Consider the following 20824-nt stretch of genomic DNA (forward strand, 5'->3'; position numbering starts at 1 on the left):
AGTTTGGGAGGTACGGCCCTCCTTGTGGACTCCTCATGTGTTCTGGCCACAAGCCCAGCTCCATCTCTCATCCCAAGGAGCCCTTTGGGGCCGGCATTCCTTGGGTGGTTCTCCTTAACTTGTCCCTTCCTGCCCTTTCTTTTTCTTTGGGGTCACTTTAAGGACTGCTGGCTCGGGGAGGAATCTGCATCCTGTAAGTGCAGATTCGCGTTTGTGGTAAATGAAGCATTTCCTTTCCATTCGTTTCTTGAGCACCTACTTGTTCTGGGCCAGGTCAAGTACAGCGCCCCAGACCTACAAAGACGAACCAGAAACAGGGGCGGCTTTCTAGGGGTTCACGGTCAGGCAGAGAGCAGACTTGTTCACAGAAAATGACCAAACCCTGGGATGCTTGCTTGTGAAGGAGGCCTGTACAACCATCAAAACAGCTACCTTGATCAAGGCTTGCTCTCCTCTTTCCTTCCCTGTCTGCAGGTTCCTCATCATAAGAGCTGATGTTTATAGAAAACTTGCCGCGGGTCAGGCACAGTTTTAAACTCTTTGTAGACACTGTCTCCTTTAGAAGGAAGCAACATTATTAAAGTAGGATAGCACCTGAAGGGGTAGTAAAGCCAGTGGTTAGGAGCTAGGTGGCCAGAAGGTCAAGGAGGTCCTGTGTAGCTCTTTACTGGCCGTGTGATCTTGGATCAGTCACTGTACCACTTTGAGCCTTGGTGGCCTCATCTGCAAAATGGGCACAATAGTGTTCCACCTCAAAGGTTTTAGTGAAGGTTAAGTGAATGAAAGGTTTAGTGTGAGGCTCTCTGTACGTAAATACCCGGTAAACATTAGCTGCCGTTGCTGTTGTTATCAGTGTGACCATTATTCATATTTATGTGACCCTGTTGAGTCAGGTCCTGTATGACCCTGGGTTTACAGAGATAAGTGTTTCAGCCAATGGACATCCTTGAATGGAAGGAATGTAGCATTTCCATTGGTAAACATCAGTGAACTTCTATGCATAGATTTGATATTTGGCAGAGAAAGGCAGATTGCTGGCTGTTTTAGTTATTTAACACATTACCCCAAAACTTAGTGGCTTAAACCAACAGCATTTTATTATTATTATTTATTATTTTTTAAAGATTTTATTCATTTATTTAGAGAGAGAGAGAGAGAGAGAAGATGAGTGGGAAGAGGGGCAGAGGGAAAGGAAGAGAGAGAATCTCAAGCAGACTGGCAGAGAGCAGGGAGTCTGAGGAGGGCTCGATCTCACGACCCTGAGATCATGACCTGAGCCAAAATCAAGAGTCGGACGCTTAACCGACTGAGCCACTGAGGTGCTCCCAAACGAACAGTATTTTATTGCTAACAATTCTGTGGGTTGCCTGGGTGATAAAGAAGCTTCATGTGTTCCCATTTGAACTCTGGGAACGTGAGAAGGTCCAAGAAGGCTTCATGCACAGGAGTTCTGATGGGACTGTTGGCCAGGACCTCAGTTCTTGTCCAAATACCTTTGCTACTTGGCTTGGTTGGGCTTCTCAAACTGTCATGGCAATTGGAGCTTTTTCCTGGTGGCTAGCTTTCTTCAGTCTTTTTTGTATGTATGTACTAAAAGAAAGTAAGAGATTCTACAGGTAAAAATAATTGATTTTACTTTGGCCTTGTTTGAACAAGTATTGGGTGTTTGATACCCAAGTATTGGGTATCTTCTCATAATAGAGAAGGCATTAAATACTCTGTAGCAGACGGCTGAAGACTTGCCCCAACAAGGAAGGAAGCCACCATTATGGCTCTGACTATACCCATGCCTTGGGATTGCATCTTTGGGAGTCTTGTGGGGCTTCCTGTTTGAGCAGGGATGGGAGCTACGAGGTGCTGTACTTTACAATGTAATACAAATAATGACTTTACAATATAATTGATTTAATAGCTATATAGGAGGGCCTGTTCCCCCCCCACCCGCCCCCGCCAGACTCCTTGGGTCCCACCTTTACTCCTTACTGTGGTGGCATTTGGGAGGCATTATTATGCCATGATTGACAGCAAGAACCCTGAGGTCCTGTGACCCACTTCCTGCCTTTAGCTGTGTCTTATTAGACAAGCAGATCAATCCCCCCACTCATTCTGTTCAGTTTCTTCGTCTGGACAGTTACATAAGAATAAGAGATGCCTCATAAAACTGATAGGATTAGATGAGATAGTACACATACAACATTTTAGCTTAGAGCCTGGCATAAAGAATCTTAGAGTCAATTGAGTTTATTATTTTCATCATCATTACTAGTGTGGGCTTTCATGTAGGATTTTCTGATTCAGTGTTTATGGCTGCTCTGTGAGGTAGGTGAGATTATTCCAATTTTACAAATGATAAAACTGAGAATCAGAGAGATTCAGTAACTTATCTAGTGTGGCTCGGAAATGTTAGAACTAGCAGTCATGCTCTTCCTTTTGACTCTTGTTTTCTTGTCTGCCACCCAGATCAGCCTCACCAATATTCTTAACCTAATGGTGGGGGTGTGGATGTCAGTTGGGGTGGTTTTAGGTCTCCTCTTCCGTGGGTGTTTTGTGTAAGTGATGTGATAACTGCTTCATTTAGGCTGTAAGTTGCTTTGGGCAGGGACACAGGTCATCCTTTTTATAACCCAATTGTCCTATTTGAGCTAGGTGTTTAATTAATGTTGTTACTTGTAACAATAATGAATTACAAGGCTTGTCTGATTTACTTTGTGATTCTTGATTAAATTTGGCTGACTTAAAAAAAAAGCCTTAATGAATGTATGCCTTGTTTTTTTTTTTTTTTTTTTTTTAAACCATTCGGAGTCTTCAGGCCATCGCAGCACAGAAAAGATTTAATTTTCGAGAATTAGATTGCTAAATTCCTTCTCTTGAGAGCAGAAAGTGTGTGGGGTAGCCTGGCGTATTGGTCCCCGTGGCGAATTGTGCTGGAAAGTAGAGCTGTGTGAATCTGTGTTTATGGGGCCCATGCATTTGCTTAGAGCAGGTGCGGCCCGAAGAGATGCTGCCCTTGGTGAGGTTTGCTTGTCCATTTAGCATCTAAGCATATGCCGGTGGTAGTTGAAAACAAGAATGAGGGTGATCTGTCATGGATGAGAAGACACCTAAATGACAGATCACCAAAATACTTTGTGGTCATACTTGGGCTCTTAGCTGAACAAACCAGCTTTAATAAGATGTGATGGCAACAGTGGGGGAAATTGAGCTTGGCCTGGGTAGTAGATGTTAAGTTAAATGTTAAAAATTCTTAGGAACTAAAAAAAAAAAAAAAAAAAAAAGAATTCTTAGGAACTTTGTCAGATGTGACAGTGGTAACAGCTTTGTTCAAAGGGGAGGGGCCTCATCTAACAGGAACAACAAGCATTTATGGGTGAAGTGATTTGACAAGGGAGATCTGCTTTCAGATTTTGCAACGAACAATAAACAAGCACAACGTTGGGAAGAAGAATGAATGGGGGGAAAAGCAGAATATTGAGACTTATTGAGGCTGGCTGTTGGGGACGTGGGGATTTACAATACCCTTCTCTCTGTGTTTGCATGTGCTTGGAAATTTCCGTAATACGGAGTGTTTGAAAAAGGAGGTAAAAGTTTCATATGTGATCCAGCATCTGTACAAAGAGTTGGAGAGCTGGATCCCAGTTCCAAAGTCCCTGCAGCATTACTGGAGGGTGCATCTAGCTTCCGAAGACAGACGGGTAGAATGTGTTAGCATTTAGGGAATAAATTGTTTTCGAATGTTTCGTTTTTAAGAGGTATCTATGAAAGAAGTTGGAAGAGGGCATACTTCTATTGATAAGAAAGCCTAGCTGCCAGCCAGTGATAATCTGAACTTCCATAGAAAATAGGATTAGCTGGGGTGGAGGAATACAGACTTTTCCGACCTTGAGCTGGAAGGGGCAGGGTATACGGTTAAGCTGGAATGAAAGACACCCTCCTGAGCAGAAAGCATTCCATTTCACCTGCCTGCTTTGTTCCAAGTTTCTAAAAATGTTCTGTTCATGGACCACAGCCAGGCTGTGTGCCCCCAAAGTGGAGAAGCTATATTAATGTGAGCCCAAAACCAAACCATTGAGCTTTTTCTCTGAACTATAAGATAAACTTGAATCGAAGATTGTCAATTAAAAACAACAACAATCTCTCTCCCCCCTTAAGTGAACTGGCTTGAATAGGAACAGGAACGTGAGTATGCTAATACTTGGGAAATGGAAAAAAAAATCCTGATATCGCCTTATTCTCTAAATCAGAGATGGGCACATTCTCCCCCCACCCCATAAGGATCAGATAATAAATATTTTAGGCTTTGTGGGCTAGAAGGGCTGATGCAGCCAGTCAAGTCTGCTGTTGTAGCCTGGAAGCACCCACAGACATACATAAATGAATGGGTATGGCTGTTTTCTAATAAAACTTTATTTACAAGCACAGGCAGTAGGCTGGATATGGTCCACGGGCCATAGTTAGCCAACCCCTGTTCTAAATCAAACTTGACTTCATTCTGTCAGAGCCTCTAAGTTTGTCTATTAGCTGAGCCAACCTTATAGGTTGTCTTTCCCACTGGGTTCAGTTTGAAGGGCTGAGCTTTTTGCTAGCATCACCTCTGTTTTGTTAAGTAACCCTTGACATATTGGTCAAAGTTTATGTCTCATTTATCCTGTAGTATGTTGGGAATGAAAACATGTATCTCTGTCCTCCCAGCAGGGTGAGGTGGCAAGGAATGAAAGAGTCAGAGTGGTGGACCCAGAAGCAACTTTGCTTCCCTTCTCTGATCATTATAATGTATTTTACTTTTGTTGCTCTGTATTTTCCTCTGAGACAAAACAGATGAACATCAGAGATTCCCTGAAATTGTCTCTGGTTAAAAAGAGCATTTTAAATGGCTTTCTACATCACAAATTAAGATCTTTTTATTTTATTTTTATTTTTAATTAGTTAATTAATTAATTATCTTAGGTAGGCTCCACGCCCAATGTGGGGCTTGAACTCATGACCCTGAGATTGAGTTGCCTGCTCTATTGACTGAGCCAACCAGGCGCCCGACAAATAAATAAGGCATTTATTTATCTACTTATGATTTTTAAAAGATTTTATTTATTTGAGAGAGAGAGACCATGCACAACCGGGCTGGGGGCAGAGGGAGAGGGAGAAGCAGATTCCCCACTGAGCAGGGAGCCTGATGTGGGGCTTGATTCCAGGACCCCGACCTGAGCTGAAGGCAGTTGCTTAACTGACTGAGCCACCCAGGTGCCCCAAAGTAAGATCTTTTAAACAGAAAATTTGCAACAAAACCTAGGTAATAAAAGAAAGTGGTTTTGACACTCAATACACTTAATTCGAACCCTGATGGGAAAAAAGTAAGATGAGGGCAAGTGGTTGCTTTCCATGTTTGGAAAGTCATTCATCCGGTAACAGGTGTCTCTCCAGTCCCTTCCAGGGGCTGGCCTGCAGGAGATGCCAAGGACAGGGGGCTGAAGAAGCCCTGGGCTCCATCCCAGGATGCTCCTGCCTGGTGGGGAGGCGCACACTAGAGGTGGTGCAGAAGGCAGCCTGCTCGGGGCTCCAGCAGGCGGAGCGGCAAGACAGAGCCACGTGGCTACCAGGGTTAGGAGGGGAGGTGGCCTTCGAGTTGGGTCAGGCCAAGGAAGGCGGGGGGCATGCCAGGGAGAGGGCCCACGTGTGCAGAAGTGGTTATGTGATGAGAAGGTTGGGGACTTGGGAGCCAGGGGTATGCAGGGCCAAGGAGTGGGAGAGACTGTGCGGGTAGATGGGGGGCCCACCTGTGAAGAGTAAGCACCTGTCTTCCCATCATGGGGTTTAGACTCCCCCGAGAGGTGGTAGGGAGTCCCTCGATGTGTTGCTGGGACTTAGGTTTTAGGTAACCCAGGCAGTGGTACAAGAACTGCCATTTAGTTAGGGCTGATACTGTGCCAAGCTCTGCTGTGAGCGCTTGTAGTATTTAACTACAAATATCTTATGCAGCAGGTATTTTTAACTTTATTTGTTGCCAAGCAAGGCTCCCAAGGGGCACAGAAAGTCTAAGGAACTTGCCCCGAACAACGCAGCTTGTGAAAGTCAAACCCGGGAGTCTGGCTGCAGAATTTGTACTTCGCCACCGTGCCTTGGCAGACTTGCCATTCATTTTCTCCATCTGTTGGTGGACATGAGTAACAAATTATTCAGGACCTACTAAGTCCCAGGCACCACACTGGGCCTTATGGACGCAGAGGGGAATGAGACAAATCTGATTTAGACTCTCATGGAGCTGTCAGTCCAGTGGCGGAGACAGCCATTAAGAAGCCAACACAAATGAGTGAGCTAAGTTCAGGAGTGGTGGGTGTGGTGCCGGACGTGTGACCGGTGAGTGTGATCAGAAGGTCCAGGCAGGGCTGTTGGCGGGATGGAGTTGCTGTTCTACCCGGTGGCCAGAGAAGGCTTCTCTAGAGCTCTGAGAAGCACTCTGAGGTTTGATAAGATAGAGATGTTCCTCCACGGAGCTGGAGAAAGCCTTTGGGCCCAGCAGACAGTAAGGGGCACAGGCTCTGAGGCTGGAGGGGCTCATCGTTGTCCAGGACCCGTGCATCAGGAGCACAGTGAGCGCTGGACACAGAAGTTAGAGCATTTGGGGGTGGGGGACGGCTACCACGTGTGGCCTTCAGCCCCTCACAGGATAAGGGGTTTGCCTTTTGTTCAGGGAGCCCATGGGGTGCCACTGGAGGATTCTAATCAGGGGAGTACTGGAGCTGAGTTACATTGTAGAGGGCCGACTGTGGAGAAACAAGCCAGGGATGGAAAAAGTGTTGTGTTCCAGGGACCCAGGCAAGGGCAGTGGGATCTCAGTGGAGGAGGCGGGTGTCAGAGCAGCAAGTGGGGCCTAGAGCTAGTTCCGGCAGGGAAGAGTCAACTCAGAGACAGACCCTGCGGCAGCACTTCTGCTTCCCGCCACCCAGGCTAGGCCAGGTTCCTCTCCTCCTCCTCCCCAAGCCCTGTGGCAGCGTTTAAGCCAGGCGTGGCCAGAGGCCTGCTCTGGTCCATCACACCCGGTCTTCCCCATCTTGGCCCACCAGGGTCTAGCCTGCTGAGCGGCACGTGACAGACACGCAGAAGTGTGCACCGACTAAGCCAGGCAGTATGCAAGGAGGTCATGCTTTCCATCTGGACAGTTGCTTCTGCGGCGTGTTTAGGAGATCCTGGGGGCACAGTCCAGGAGGCCGCCGAAAAGCCCCCTTGTAGGGCTCTGGAGCAGAGTTAGGACTGGAGGGAGTCATTAGTGGTGGATGGAAGTCGACGCCAGGGGAATGGATAAGAGCAGCTCAGAGGGTGTTGCAGGAGAAGAAGGTGACGGCTGGAGCCCCCAGCAGCAGAAGCTTCTAGTAGTGAGGCCTGGAGAACAAACATCCCAGAGGTAAGAAGCCAGGGGACCCTTGAAGCCAAGGTTTTGTTTGGGGTGATTGTTCCTGCCACTTGCCCCTGAAGGGTCGGGGAGAATGAATCCTGAAGACAGGCCACGGGCTTTGGTAGGTAGGAGGTCTTCAGGGAGCTTTGGGAGGGCTCTTCCGTGGCAGCTGAGGAGCAGAAGCCAGACCAGGATTAGCTGGGAAGGCATTAGGAGTTACGTGGACTACAGTGTCACTCACAGTCCACGAGCTCAGGGCTTGTTTATTGAGTACCTCCTGTATTCTGGGCACTGGCTGGTAATTGGATACTTTTGGGAATGGTCACTTCATGCGAGCCCACAGCAGAGGAAAGCAGACCCTTTCAAGGAGAAGCAGCTGGAAGGATTGAGGTCAATTGCATGTCTTGGATAGAAGAGCCCAGAACACATTTGCATTATTTATATTTATTAACTCTGGAAACCTTAAAAAAAAAAAAAGATTGGAATGGCTCAGTAATTCTCTTCATGGTTATATGCCCAACAAGATGTGAACGTATTATTCTCAAAAAGGCATGGTCATAATAGCACCATTCTTTTTTTTTGTTTGTTTCTATTTTTTATTTATTAAAAAATTTAATTAATTTATTTATTTGTCAGAGAGACAGAGAGAGCGTGAGAGAGCACAAGCAGGTGGAGCGGCAGGCCAAGGGAACAGCAGATTCCCTGCTGAGCAAGGAGCTCAATGAGGGACTTGATCTCAGGACTCTGGCCTCATGACTGAGCCGAAGGCAGATGCTCAAGCAACTGAGCCCACCCAGGCGCCCCTGTTTGTTTTTAATCTTTGAGCACCTTTTATGGTCTCGGAGCCTTGTTAACTTTATCCATAGATGAAAACTTCAGACATACTGAGTAGTTAGGGGGAAATATCAAGTAATAATTATGTATTGACTGTGTACTATTACCTGACATTATATTATAGGCTCAGGGTAAATTCTCTTAGTACTTCTGTAGTTAATTTTTTTTGTCTCCAAATGCTATCGATATCTGTATCAACATAGATATAGATACACATATATACACACATGTATATATATGTATATATCGCATATATATCTCATGTATATGTATTTATATTTATTATATTTCCTTTTTATTTTTAAAATTTTTTATTGAAGTATAATTAACATACAGTGTTATATTAGTTTTAGTTGTATGATATAACGATTGAACAATTCTATACCTTACTCACTGCTTTTCATGATAATTGTATTCTTAATCCCCTTTATCTGTTTCACCCATCAGATAATAGCACTATTCTTCATAGTTGAAAACTGGAGCCTAACCACGTGTCCATTGTGAGTACGATGGATTATGAATTGTGGTTCCATTCACACAATGGAAAACTGTGCAGCTGTAATGGTGAAAGGTTTTGCAAGTCTACCCAATAATGTGGACCAACTTCACAAATGTAATGATGAGTGAAAGATGCCAGACACAAAGGGGTACATACTGACTGATTCTGTTTATATGAAGTAGAAGAACAAACAAAGCTGGTGTCATCCAGGCTGTTTGAAGGTCACCCTTGGGGTAGGATAGTGAGCAGAAGGGATCTTGAAGGGCTTTTGGAGATGCTGGTAAAATTCTCTTTGTTGAGCCAAATGCTAGCTACAACAGTGTGTTCAGTTTGTGAAAATCTGTCAGGTGGGACAATTGTTATCTATACACTTTTCTGAACAGTGTTATGCTTTGATTTTCTGAAAGATACTGATTTTTTAAAATCAAGTTACAGAGGAGAACATAACCATGGACTGAGGGGAGGGAGTTAGTGAAAAGGGAAAGATGACATACTGACTTTATTTTTTAAAGCTTTTAATTAATTAATTTAAGTAACCTCTGCACCCAACCTGGGGCTGAAACTCCTGACTGCAAGATCGAGAGTCTCATGTTCTCCCGACTGAGCCAGCCAGGTGCCCCCTAAAGGGAAAGATGACAGCAGAAAGAGAGGGCAGAAGGTAATGGGGGTTGGATTGTATGAGACGGGGTTGGAGCAGGATGCACCCATGGAAGAGTTTGCTCCTTTCCAGAAGGAGGAGGGCGGGGGGGCCTGGGTGGTGCAGTTGATTAAGCTTCTGACTCTTGGTTTCAGCTCAGGTCATGACCTCAGTGTTGTGAGATCGAGTCCCGTGTCAGGCTCTGTGCTCAGAGTGGAGTCGGCTTGAGAGTCTCTCCCTCTCTTCCTCCCCTGCTCGCACACATGTTTTCCCTCTCTCTCTCTACCTCTGTCTCTCCAATAAATAAATAAAATCATTTAAAAAAATAAATAAAGGAGGAGGGCAACCCTCCTAGCAGTTTGGGCAAGGTGGTCAATAAAGAAGGGACTTCATATTGGTCATTGTCACTTGATGGTCTCAAATATTTTGAACAGTAGGAAAATGGAGACCCATGTGCACATATACTTACCCCAAAGATTGTTGGTTTTCTTTTACAGCCTTTTTCCCCTTTCAGATCTGCCTCAAGTCTGGCTAGAGAAGTCACTGCATATTTAAATATTATCTTTGCGTTCATTAATACTGTGTAGCTCTAGCACTGTCGCTCCCACCTCCTCTAGCTCTGTCCCCAACCTGGTGAGTCGGCAGGAAAATTGAGATGTGTAATATCAAAATGGAGCACACGAACCGCTTTGAGCTGCAGAGTTCTTTCCTATCAGGTAACCGAGTAAATGTTTCCCATTGACTGTCAGTGTAAAAGTCAGAGTCGTAAATAATGACAGGTTTTGGAAGCCATGATTAAAGCCACAAATCAAGGAGGAATTTCCATGTATGCATGGTGTAGAAAGGACGGCTGCTCATGAATTAAGTTGGTCTTTTCAGCCAGCCCATTGCGTAGTGCTGGTAATAACCATCAGTAGCCCTCAAAGATTTGCAATATAAAACATTATGCATTGGACGGATCTGCTCATACAAGAGCTAATAAATCAGCATGGGTCTTGTTAGAGAATGGCATTTATGTAGAGAAAGTTAGCTCGTGCAACTTGCTGTTGAAATTTAGTTAAGTCAACAAGGACCTGCAGTGTGCGGGGATCAGATTCCCCCAAAAGCCAGTGAAGAATCAAGAGCATTCTTTATCTTTTAGATTGGCTAGCCTTGTCTAGTCTAGCTATTAGAAATAATCCCAATATAGGAATCTGCATTCATACTTACAAGCCCATTAGCAAGAGGAATGAAGCCACTTGAAATAACACACTAATGGATGGGTTACTGTAGTTCCCCCCCCAATCGTGTAAGGCCTTACAAAGAGTTAGTAATTGTTCATTGAAGAGTGGCTAATGAGCAGCTCTATGAAATTATTAATTATGTGAGTTCTATATTGTTACATCCTTCTGTGTTTTTATAAAGTACGAATTTTGCAAATAAGGCTAAACTCCTTCTTGGTCACCACCAACCAATATTCTGATGTTTTGAGATGGACATAGACAAAGCGGGCCACATCTATCATGTTCGCCCCACCAGTGTCCCCTAGTGCTGTGTCAGAGACAGAATATTGGATTGTATGGATAAGTGGGCTGGCCCAGGGTGGCATATCCCACATAGACTTATAGTGACAGGATGACATGTTGAATGGGGAATCGTAAATATTGGGTATGCCTGGAGAACGGATTCTTAATGAAAATGCTTGCTGGGATAGACATGCTCTAACGTCCTGCCTCCATCTCTACCTCTGTTCACGTCTGGGCCAATAACGGTAGCTCATTGGGTATGTTTTATTGTGTTTATTTTTTCTCACCTTTCCACTTAAAACCAATTTGAGTGTGGCTCTTCAGTCAGGGGTTAGTGGCTTTGTGTGAAATCTCTGACTTCCCCGAACTGCTCAAAGGCAGCAGACACTCAGTGTACTTTTCTCTGCTTTTCTCTTCCCTTCATCTGGAATGTTCTTTTTCCCTTTCCCAGATTCTTTCTCTCTTCCCTTGTGGTGAATTCCTACCTGCTGTTCAAGGCCCAGTTCAAATATCATTGTTGGAGGGATGCATGTCCCGTCTCCCCTTCCCTCTTCCAGACAGAGCTGGTTTTTCCCCGGTTTATTTATACCTGTATGCTATGGCTCTTGCCACCTGAGTATTGTGGGTTGTTATGTGTGTGACAATCTTTGTTCCCTGGGGAGCTTTGGAGTCCCGGACCATGTTTTTCTTGTCTCTGAATCACCAATACTCTGTCGAATATTCAGTTATGGTTTACTCTTGTCACTTGAAGTTAACCACAATGGGAGGAAAATATGTTTGAGGTGGGTTTGCTGTTAACATGCTTTCTGTTTTGGTACTAGATCATTTGATCTTTTTCTTAATGTAAAACGGACTGCAACATTTCTTTTCTTTGTTTTTCTTAGATTATATGTACTGTACTTTGAACCTGTAAAGCACATTCACCTACCAATTATACTTGAAACATTAATTCGTGCTTAGCCTGTTTTAAGACAGATTGGTGTCTTGTGAAAAGCATCAACGCACAGGCGAGTGCTCGAGGATCCATTGTGTTTCCGCTAGAGCCTCCTCATCTCATTTATCTCATGCCCCAGACTGTTTTAAATGATGAATATACTGGCAGTGTTCATTATTTTTAGTAGATGACCCTTGAGTTAGCATAAAAGAGGATAAATCCTTTTTTTCCTCAGAGTCATAGGTTCTAGAAATACGTTTTTCTGGTGGAACTTTAAATCAAGGAATAGGGTTTTATTTTATTTTTTAAAATTTTTACTTAGTTACCTAACCTCAGGTTAAAGGATTCTAGATTATTTGATTCTTTGTTAATTGATCAGGACATTGTCAAAGAGGAACCAATCTCATCCTGGGTTGTATGGGCTCAGGGCTACTGCTGCAGAACCACTTTGGTTTTGGTTGGATGGTGGAGGTAAGCTGCATATCTTTAGCTAATTAGCTGGGTTATTAAACTTGGCCTGTCCCTCCGCAGGGCAGGTGGTAGCCACAGCCTCTGCCTGGATTGTAGCAGGGCCTCTGGGATACTGGCCATACAGTTCAGGGAGGCATGGCAGCACGTGGAGGCATGGCGGCACGTGGAGGCATGGCGGCACGTGGAGGCATGGCAGCATGTGCGCAGGGTGCTGAGCATAAGATGATGGGAGAGGCCGCCCACCCGGATGTAGCAAGCTAGCAGTCCTTCCAAGCCATTCCTCTACTGGTCTTTGTTAGCTTTAAATTCTTACTCATTTTTGGTAAAGGGTCAGTGATGTCCTGTGTAAACTTGCCAGTGAACCTGATGTGTGGCAGAAACCCAGACAGTGGCCATGGCTCAGAAGTCCGTCACGGCAGAGGTGGCAGATCAAGGCAGTCGGGGTCAGTCTTGGTTTTTAGATTTTAAATTGAGCCCAGAAGTCTTGAAGTGACTATTAGAAGCTATTTTCTTAAGAACACTTTGCTTTTCTGCATTAAGCTTTCATGAATGGAGTGGGCAACTATTTATTTAAATATAAAAAAAACAAAGAGAAAAAAATTGAACAAGGAATTATTTATCTGCTACTTCATATTTCATTTCTAACTTGAAAGCTTGAGATTCCTGATGTTTGTGGGTGACCTGGACTTGTTGGGTCTGAGAATAATTGGCTGCTCATGATATCACCATGTAGACCTCAGTTCTTGTTCCTGTGAACAGTTCACCAGACAACATGCCCTCTTAGCAGTGGCTAGAAATGTAAATTCTAGAAAATTCTTTATCAAAGCAGGAGTCATTTTATGTGCTGCTGCCACTGTCAGGCACAGCAAGCTTGCTTGGTGGATCTTTATTATTCATTCAGCAACTTCAGCTGAGTGCCTACTGTGTGCCAGGCATATCAATGAGTTAAAATTTTTGTTTGGGGGGTTGGATGGGGGAGTGAACCCAGCTGATAAACAGTAAACATAGGAAGTAAACACTTTATGTGTTGTAAGGGGATAATTTCTCTGGAAAAATAGAAAAGTAGATCATGGCAGGGTGGGGTATAGGTGGGAGGCTAGTTTCAAAATCAGTGGTCAGGGAGGAGCTCAAGGAGCCGATGAATGAGCAGATCTTAAAGAGGAGAAGGAGGGGACACCTGGGGGGCTCACTTGATTAAGCATCTGCCTTCGGCTCAGGTCATGATCCCAGGGTACTGCATCAGGCTCCCTGCTCAGCCTGCTTTCCCTCTGCCTGCTGCTCCTCCTGCTTGTGCTTGCTCTTTCTCTGAAAAATAAATAAATAAAATAAAATTTAAAAAAAGGAGAGAAGGAGTTTCTCAGAGAGGACATCCTGGGGAGGAGAGTTCCAGGCAGAGGGAATCACTCTGCAGTACAAAGGCCCTTGGAGTGTTTGGGAAGTAGCAAGGAACCATGTGGCTGGAGGAGAGGGCAGTGAGGGGGAGAAGGAGTAGTGGGAGAGCTCAGAGAGGCAAAGGTGGGCCAGATCTTTCCTACTGACCCCAGACCCATCCCCTCCTGGGACCAGCGATTTACCATGGGCTGTTCAGGTGGTAACTCCTGATAGTCTTTCTCTTTTACAGTGGTTCTCAAGCGGGGACTTGTGGCAGTGTCTGGAGATGTTTTTGATTGTCACAACTGTGGAAAAAGAAGCTCCTGGCAACTAGCGAGATGAGGCCAGGACTGTCACTGAGCATCTCACGATGCACAGTCTCCGCCCCAGAATGAGTATGTCAGTCGTGCTGGGGCTGAGAACTCCTGCTCTGTTACTATGTAGTTTATCAGCTGTTGCTTTATTTAGTTTTTCTTGGAAGACTTAATGAAAAAAGCATTAAAACATCATGGGAAGAGGTTATTAACCACAGTACCTGGTCCAACGCCTTCACAAGTGACATTGAAGATACTGCTGGCTACTTTCATTCACTTTGTGGAAAGGGGAGCCAATCCTAGCTTGCATGTACATTTTAATAAACTCTGGTGCTTTCATGAAATAGTTTAAAAAAAATCTAATATATCATTTGTAGGTTAATAGTAATAATCTCAATGATAATCTCATTATTTTAGCCTCAAAGGGGCCAGGATATTGATCCACACAAGAGAAAGTGTTTACCTATATCAAAAAAAAGAAAAAAAAAAGATTTTTCAGTACTTGAAATAAAAGGCATTATTATTTGCACATGAATATGATGTCATTAGTGGGAATATTTTCCTTGGATTACACTAATCCATTATTTTTCAGAAGTCAGTCATTTCTGAGTTCAGTTTTTCTGTTTTTGCTTTATCTGTTTACCATCTATATTTTTCTTTGTATCAAAAACTTCTTTTTTGGAAAACTTCAGGTTTGGAAAACTTGTATCAGTTGCTCAACATGAAACGTAACCGAAATATCATAAGATAATAAAATAACCTTAAATTCTAGATAGACACAGCTGCCTGCCCAAGCTTCAGAGCGTGAGGTCTGCACTGTATTAAAAAGGAAGATGAGCCAGTTTTACTGACTTAATAGCACCAGAAGGCAACTTTGTTGATGTCATTAGAGAATTGGGTGGGAAGAACTTGCCCACTTTGTGACTTAGTGATACTTAATGTACCTTCCCTGTGCCACATAGGGGGACATGATGTCCCAAGCTGTCTGTACTCTGAGCTCAGGTAGCCGCATGGCCGGGGTCAGAGCTGCAGTCAGAGAGTGTGGGACCAACTTGGGGCGCTAGGGAGGCTAGTTCTCTGGCTCTGAGTGGCCACCAGCAGCATACTCATGCAAACTGCCCCCAGACCCCAGGACCGGCCACATTTACATAACATGGGTCTTTGTTCTGTATAAGAGGAAATACATAGCTCCAGTTCTTAAAATGAAACAAAACAGAAATCCCTGCAACTGAGATCTCTTACTGGTTCAGATGTGCTTTACACATCCTCACTCCCTCTGCCCGTCCTCACATATTTACTATGAATCCCCCAAGTTTCCTTCTACTATACTCATTGTTAGGATGATTGGGTATTTTTGATTAACTCATGCATTTTATACTGAATACTCCAGTTCCTTCCTTCCTTCCTTCTTTCCTTCCTTCCTTCCTTCTTTTATTTACCTATTGTAGGGTAGTTTTTGACCTGCTTTCTTCCTTTTGGAAACTCAGATCTCTCACTTTTGCAAGCAGAAGTGAATGAATGTCCTGGTTGCTTTGTAACTCAGGTTGTGGGGGTGGCTAGCCGCCACGTCTCACGTTGGTTGTTGTGGAAACTAGATTTTCTCTGCTTTCTCAGGGGCTGCCGGACTCCTGAATTGAATCCTGGTAATCAAAGTCTCGGGAGACTGACTTCTACAGAAGCCAATATTTATAAAGTGTCTGCTGTGTGCCAGGCATTATATCACACGGTCCCAGGGTTTTAAAGGGTCCCCACGTCTAGCTGTGGAGACAGAAACCATCTACTTAGAGTTAATAATGTAGCACTTTATGTAAAACGGTGAAACCTGACCACTGTAGAGTTCCATTTATTACCCTTCTGCTTTATGTTATTGTTTTCATTATGTGGTATATCTGCATATGCTAAAAATTCCGCAGTACAAAATTATCATTTTTGCTTTGCATCACTCCAGACTATCAGACATATTTTTTGAAGAAATTAAGAGGAGATACAGTTTTTTATAAAAATTTACCCACATATTTACCATTTCCAGTGTTGGAGAGTCCTTTGGAAGATCCAGTTTCCAAGTGGGATCCTTTGTCCTTAGCCTGTGCAGCACTTCTCCCACTTTTTCTCAGTCTGTGTCGGCTGGCTCTGCTTGAAAGGGTGTGTGACAAATTCTTTGTTCCTCTTCGTGGTGATCGGCATTGTCTTTATTTCATCATTCTTCCCGAGGGTGTCTCACTGGGTGTCTCGTCCTCCATTGCCAGTTTCCCTGCTGTCCTTCCCAGGTGAGGCCTCCTTGTCTTCTGCCTTGGCTGCTCCTGGTGCGACGCTGGCTCGCTCGCTACAGGGCGTTCAAATCCTTCTTCTTTGTGCACAGTGGTTGCTTTTGTCTGCTGTTTTTCAAGGTCGTGGGCAGTTTGGCTTGGGTGTGTCTAGGTGTGGTTTTTCTGCACGTGTTTCTTCTGGAGGTTTGCTAAGATCCTTGATAAGGTACACTTGTTTCTATCACCAAATTCGGGAAATTTGCTGTTATTTGATTGCTCAGTTAAGTCCGTCCCTTGAATTTCTAAATTGTAGGTATTGTTTCCGCTTCTGAGTTTTTATTCCGGTGTTTTAGTAGGTAGCATGTCATGTCAGGTGTACTTCCTTCATGTCCACGAGCACTTTCTTTTTTCTTTTCTTTTTTTTTTAAGATTTTATTTATTCATTTGGCAGAGAGAGAGCACAAGCAGGGGGAGCGGCAGACAGAGGCAGAGGGAGAAGCAGGCTTCCTGCCAAGCAGGGCACCTGACGTGGGGCTCGATCCCAGGATCCCAGGATCATGACCTGAGCCAAAGGCAGATACTTAACCGACTGAGCCACCCAGGTGCCTGTATGGGCGCTTTGTAAGCGTTGCTTTTACATCCTTGTCTGTGTTTCTAGCATTTGGGTCCCTTCAGAGTCATTCTGTGATTTTCATCTCTTTTTTAGCTTTCTTTGTTTATTGAGTAATTTTGGATTATAACCTGAATATTGTGACTATGATGCACTGTACAGTCTCTGGATTCTGTTACATGCCTCCAAAGAGTGTTTATTTCTTTGTTTTGTTTCAATAGGGTTTTTTTTTTTTTTTAAGATTTTATTTACTTAAGAGAGAGCACTAGTCGGGGGAGGGGCACAGGGAGAGAGGGAGAAGCAGCCTCCTTGCTGAGCCGGGAGCCCAGTGTGAGGCTTTCTCCAGGGACACCAGGGTCATGACCTGAGCCGAAGGCGGATGCTTAATGGACTGAGTCACCCATGTGCCCCCTGTTTCAGTAGCATTTAAATGAGGTGCCACCATTAACTCTGTCCTGTGACGGGTAGTCTCCCAAATCTCAGCTCAGTTCTCTTAGCCTTGGCTGTGCTGTAGAGTTTGCCACAAACGTGCGTGGCTTAGGAGTCAAGCTCGATTTCAGGCCAAGTTTAACACAGAGGCTTCACCCTCTGTTGTTTCTCTTTCTAGAACCCCCTACCGCACCCACACCACACACAGTTTGTAGTGGCTACGGTTGCCTTTCTGAAGCCTAGAAGCGGAAACATCAGCAGTATTAGTAATATAATGTGCTCAGCGACTTAATCATAACAGCAGCTGATCTTTTCAAAGTTCTGGTGTTTCAGATGCTGTGTAACTTTATCTGACTATCTAATGTCCTTTTTTTCTACAGGCAGCTGTCATCTGAGGCAGGTGTCCATTTTTCTGGGGAGGGAACTGAGAATCAGAGAGGTGGGATGTCTACCCAGAGTCCCCTACCTGGTTAAGAAGCAGGTGGGATTACAGAACTAGGTCTTTTGACTCAAGACCCCACACCTATTGGTTATAAGTAATACGCTGCTAACATCTTTTAAGGGAGAGATCCGGGATTTAATTTGTAATCTTTCTCTGCTTTTTTGGTTTTTTTTTTTTTTTTTTTTTTGGTGGGTTTTTTGATGTTTTTCTTTGCCATAGGTATTCTACAGTGCACCCAAGGACGGATTTGTTATTAATCCCTCATTCAGTGTTTGTACTTCTTCAAATTGAATATGCATTTTTTCCCCATTCTGGAAAATTGTTAGCCATTATCTGTTTGAATATTGCCTCTTCTAATTTTCATTAATCCTGCTTTCCAGAATTCTCACTGGACTTACCTCAGACGTTAGCCTTCCATTCTTCCTGTGCCTTAACTGCTATCCCCATATTTTCCAGTTCTTTTTTCCTCTGTGCAGTGTTCTGGGTGATGTGTCAGATCAGTCTTCCAGTTCACTAACTCTCTCTTGAGCTGTGTCTAAACTGCTATTTAAGCCAGCTACTGAATTTTTAATTATATTGTCTCTCTTTTCCATTTCTACGTGGCTTTTTCAAATGCACCCTTTCTTCCCACTCATATTTTTCTTTTTCTTTCATTTTGATATCTATATTTTAAGTCCTAATCCTATGCATAATTATTTGATAATCTATTTTAGATTTTTCTAATATTTCTAATCTTAGGGATGTAAATCCTCATTTATTGTGTCTGCTCTTTCTCTTGACGGTTTGTAATGGTATGTGTTTGGAATTTATCTTCCACAGGGATTGTTTTGTGAAATTGCATGCTTATTGGATTGTGAAAGGCTCTCGTTTGCTTGTGCTAGGATGCCTGGAATTGCAGTACCTCTGGATGCTGGTCCTCCCGAGAGCTCATAGTGGGGCTTCTGTGTTTGCAGGTGGTGTAAGTTGACTCAGCACTCATAGGTCATGTAGGCCTGTGGTTCAGTTTCTCAGGATTGACTTCCCCTCCCCCAACTCCCACTCTAACTGTAGTCCCCTTTCCTCATCTGTTTTTGGGGGCTTGGTTTCAAATTCACCAGTGCCATTTATCCCCATGTGGCCTTTAGAGATCTTAGTGCCTAGGACCTATATGTAAGTCTTAAATGTTGGTCATAGGGTGTTGTCTTATGCTAATTGTTCTCACTTTGATTACCGTTTTCCTTACTGGCATTGAGGATGTCCTTTCTGCCTTTCCTGCCTTCCTGCATTTTAAAATATTTTATCTAAATTTCTGTATTTTTTATTTTTTCTGTGTTTGTGGTGGAAAGGGGTTCCTTTCTCTTCGCCTCTACCGTAAGTTTTTGGAAATCACAGTTACTGGGGTTTTAATGTAGTTGTCAAAGCCCATGCTCCTATGGGCATCTATGCTGGGTTAAAGGAGTAATGATGGGGGTAGGAAAAGGGGACTTATGTTGGAATAGAAATCAGAATGTTAGTTTTTTTGCTTACTAAAATGAGATGAATATTTGCCTAGAAGGCTAAGGTATTCAGGTTGATAGATCAGCACTTCCCCACAAGACGTCTAGAGTAAGAACTTGACAGCACTTTTTTAACACCATTCAGGGGCAGATAGCACCATTCTGACAAATATGAATAGCCCAGCAATTTTAAGATACATTCCTGCATGCCTTTAAAATGAATTGAGACTTTACCTGAAGACCACACACGAGTCCCTGTGGTCTCATAAGTACTGTGCATTCTCTGGCTCTGAGTCGGAGTTCTTGAGGAGACTAAGATCTCAAGCTCACTTTATAAATACAGAATCAGAGCAAAGGACGTTAGGTACTCTTAAAAATTCTTTTAATCAGCGGTGCCAGCAACTTGTCAGGTATTTTCATTCTAGCCTTTGTAAGGTGGGCTTGGGAAGAATAGAAGAATAGCCAGCCTTCTGTCATCTTTCCTCCCTCCCTCCCATCTGTCCTCTCTTCCTCCCTCCCTCCCTTCCTTCCATCTGTCCTTTCTTCCTCTTTCCCTCCCTTCCTCCCTTCCTTTTTTCTTTTTCCTTTCTTTCACCTGTACTAAAGTATAATTTATATGTAATAATATTCACTGAAGGGCAGTTTGTTAAAATGAGTCTTAACAAGTATGTTCTGTTGTGTGACCACAACCACACAACCACAACCAGGAAATGAAACATTTCTTGCACCTACCGGAAGTCATGTCTTGACCATTTGCCATCATACCTTTCCCACCCCTGATCTAGACAACCACTAATCTGCTGTATATTAGTATGTTTTTGTCTCTTCTAGAATTCATGTTGCCAGAATTGTGCAGAATGAAATCTTATGTGTCCAGGTTCTTTCAGGTGATACAGTGCTCTTGAGGTGCCTCTGTGTGGCTGCATATTAGTAGCTCATTCCCTTTTATTATTGAGAAGTATTCCGTTGTATGGATAGGCTACAATTTGTTTAGCCACTTAGTTGATAGATATTTTGATTATTTCCAGTTTTTGGCTATTTATGAATAAAGCTGCTATGAACACACAAACACAAGTCTTAGTATAAACACACATATTTTCACTTCTCTTCTGTAAATGCCTAGGAGTGGGATTGCTGGCTTAGATGGTAAGTGTATATTTATTTTTTTTAAGTAACTGCCAAACCATTTTAGGAGCTGTACCATGTTGCATTTTTACCAGCAGCATATGAGAGATCTAGTTGCTCCTTGCCAACACATTTAATAGAGTCAGTTTAAAAAATTTTCTTAGCCTTCCTAGTGGGTGGGTAGTATTATCTCACTGTGTTTTTAATTGACATTTCCCTGATAACTAATGATGACTGATGATGTTGAACATCTTTCCTTGTGCTTAGCTGCATTTGTGTATCTTCTGTGATGACCTATCTATTCAAGTTTTTGTTTTCGTATTTTAAAGATTGAACTCTAAGAGTTCTTTCTATATTCTGGATATCAGATATGTTTATAAGTATTTTCTTCCAGTCTATGGCTTGTTATTCCATTTCCTTTTTTTTTTTTTTTTAGATTTTATTTTTAAGTAATCTCTACACTGAACATGGGGCTCGAACCCACAACCCCGAGAATAAGAGCCACACACCCCACTGACTAAACCAGCCACGCACCCCAGTTGGTGTTC

This window comes from Enhydra lutris, unplaced genomic scaffold (assembly GCF_002288905.1).
Source record: "Enhydra lutris kenyoni isolate GAN:26980312 unplaced genomic scaffold, ASM228890v2 scaffoldscaffold6, whole genome shotgun sequence".
Classification (NCBI taxonomy): domain Eukaryota; kingdom Metazoa; phylum Chordata; class Mammalia; order Carnivora; family Mustelidae; genus Enhydra; species Enhydra lutris.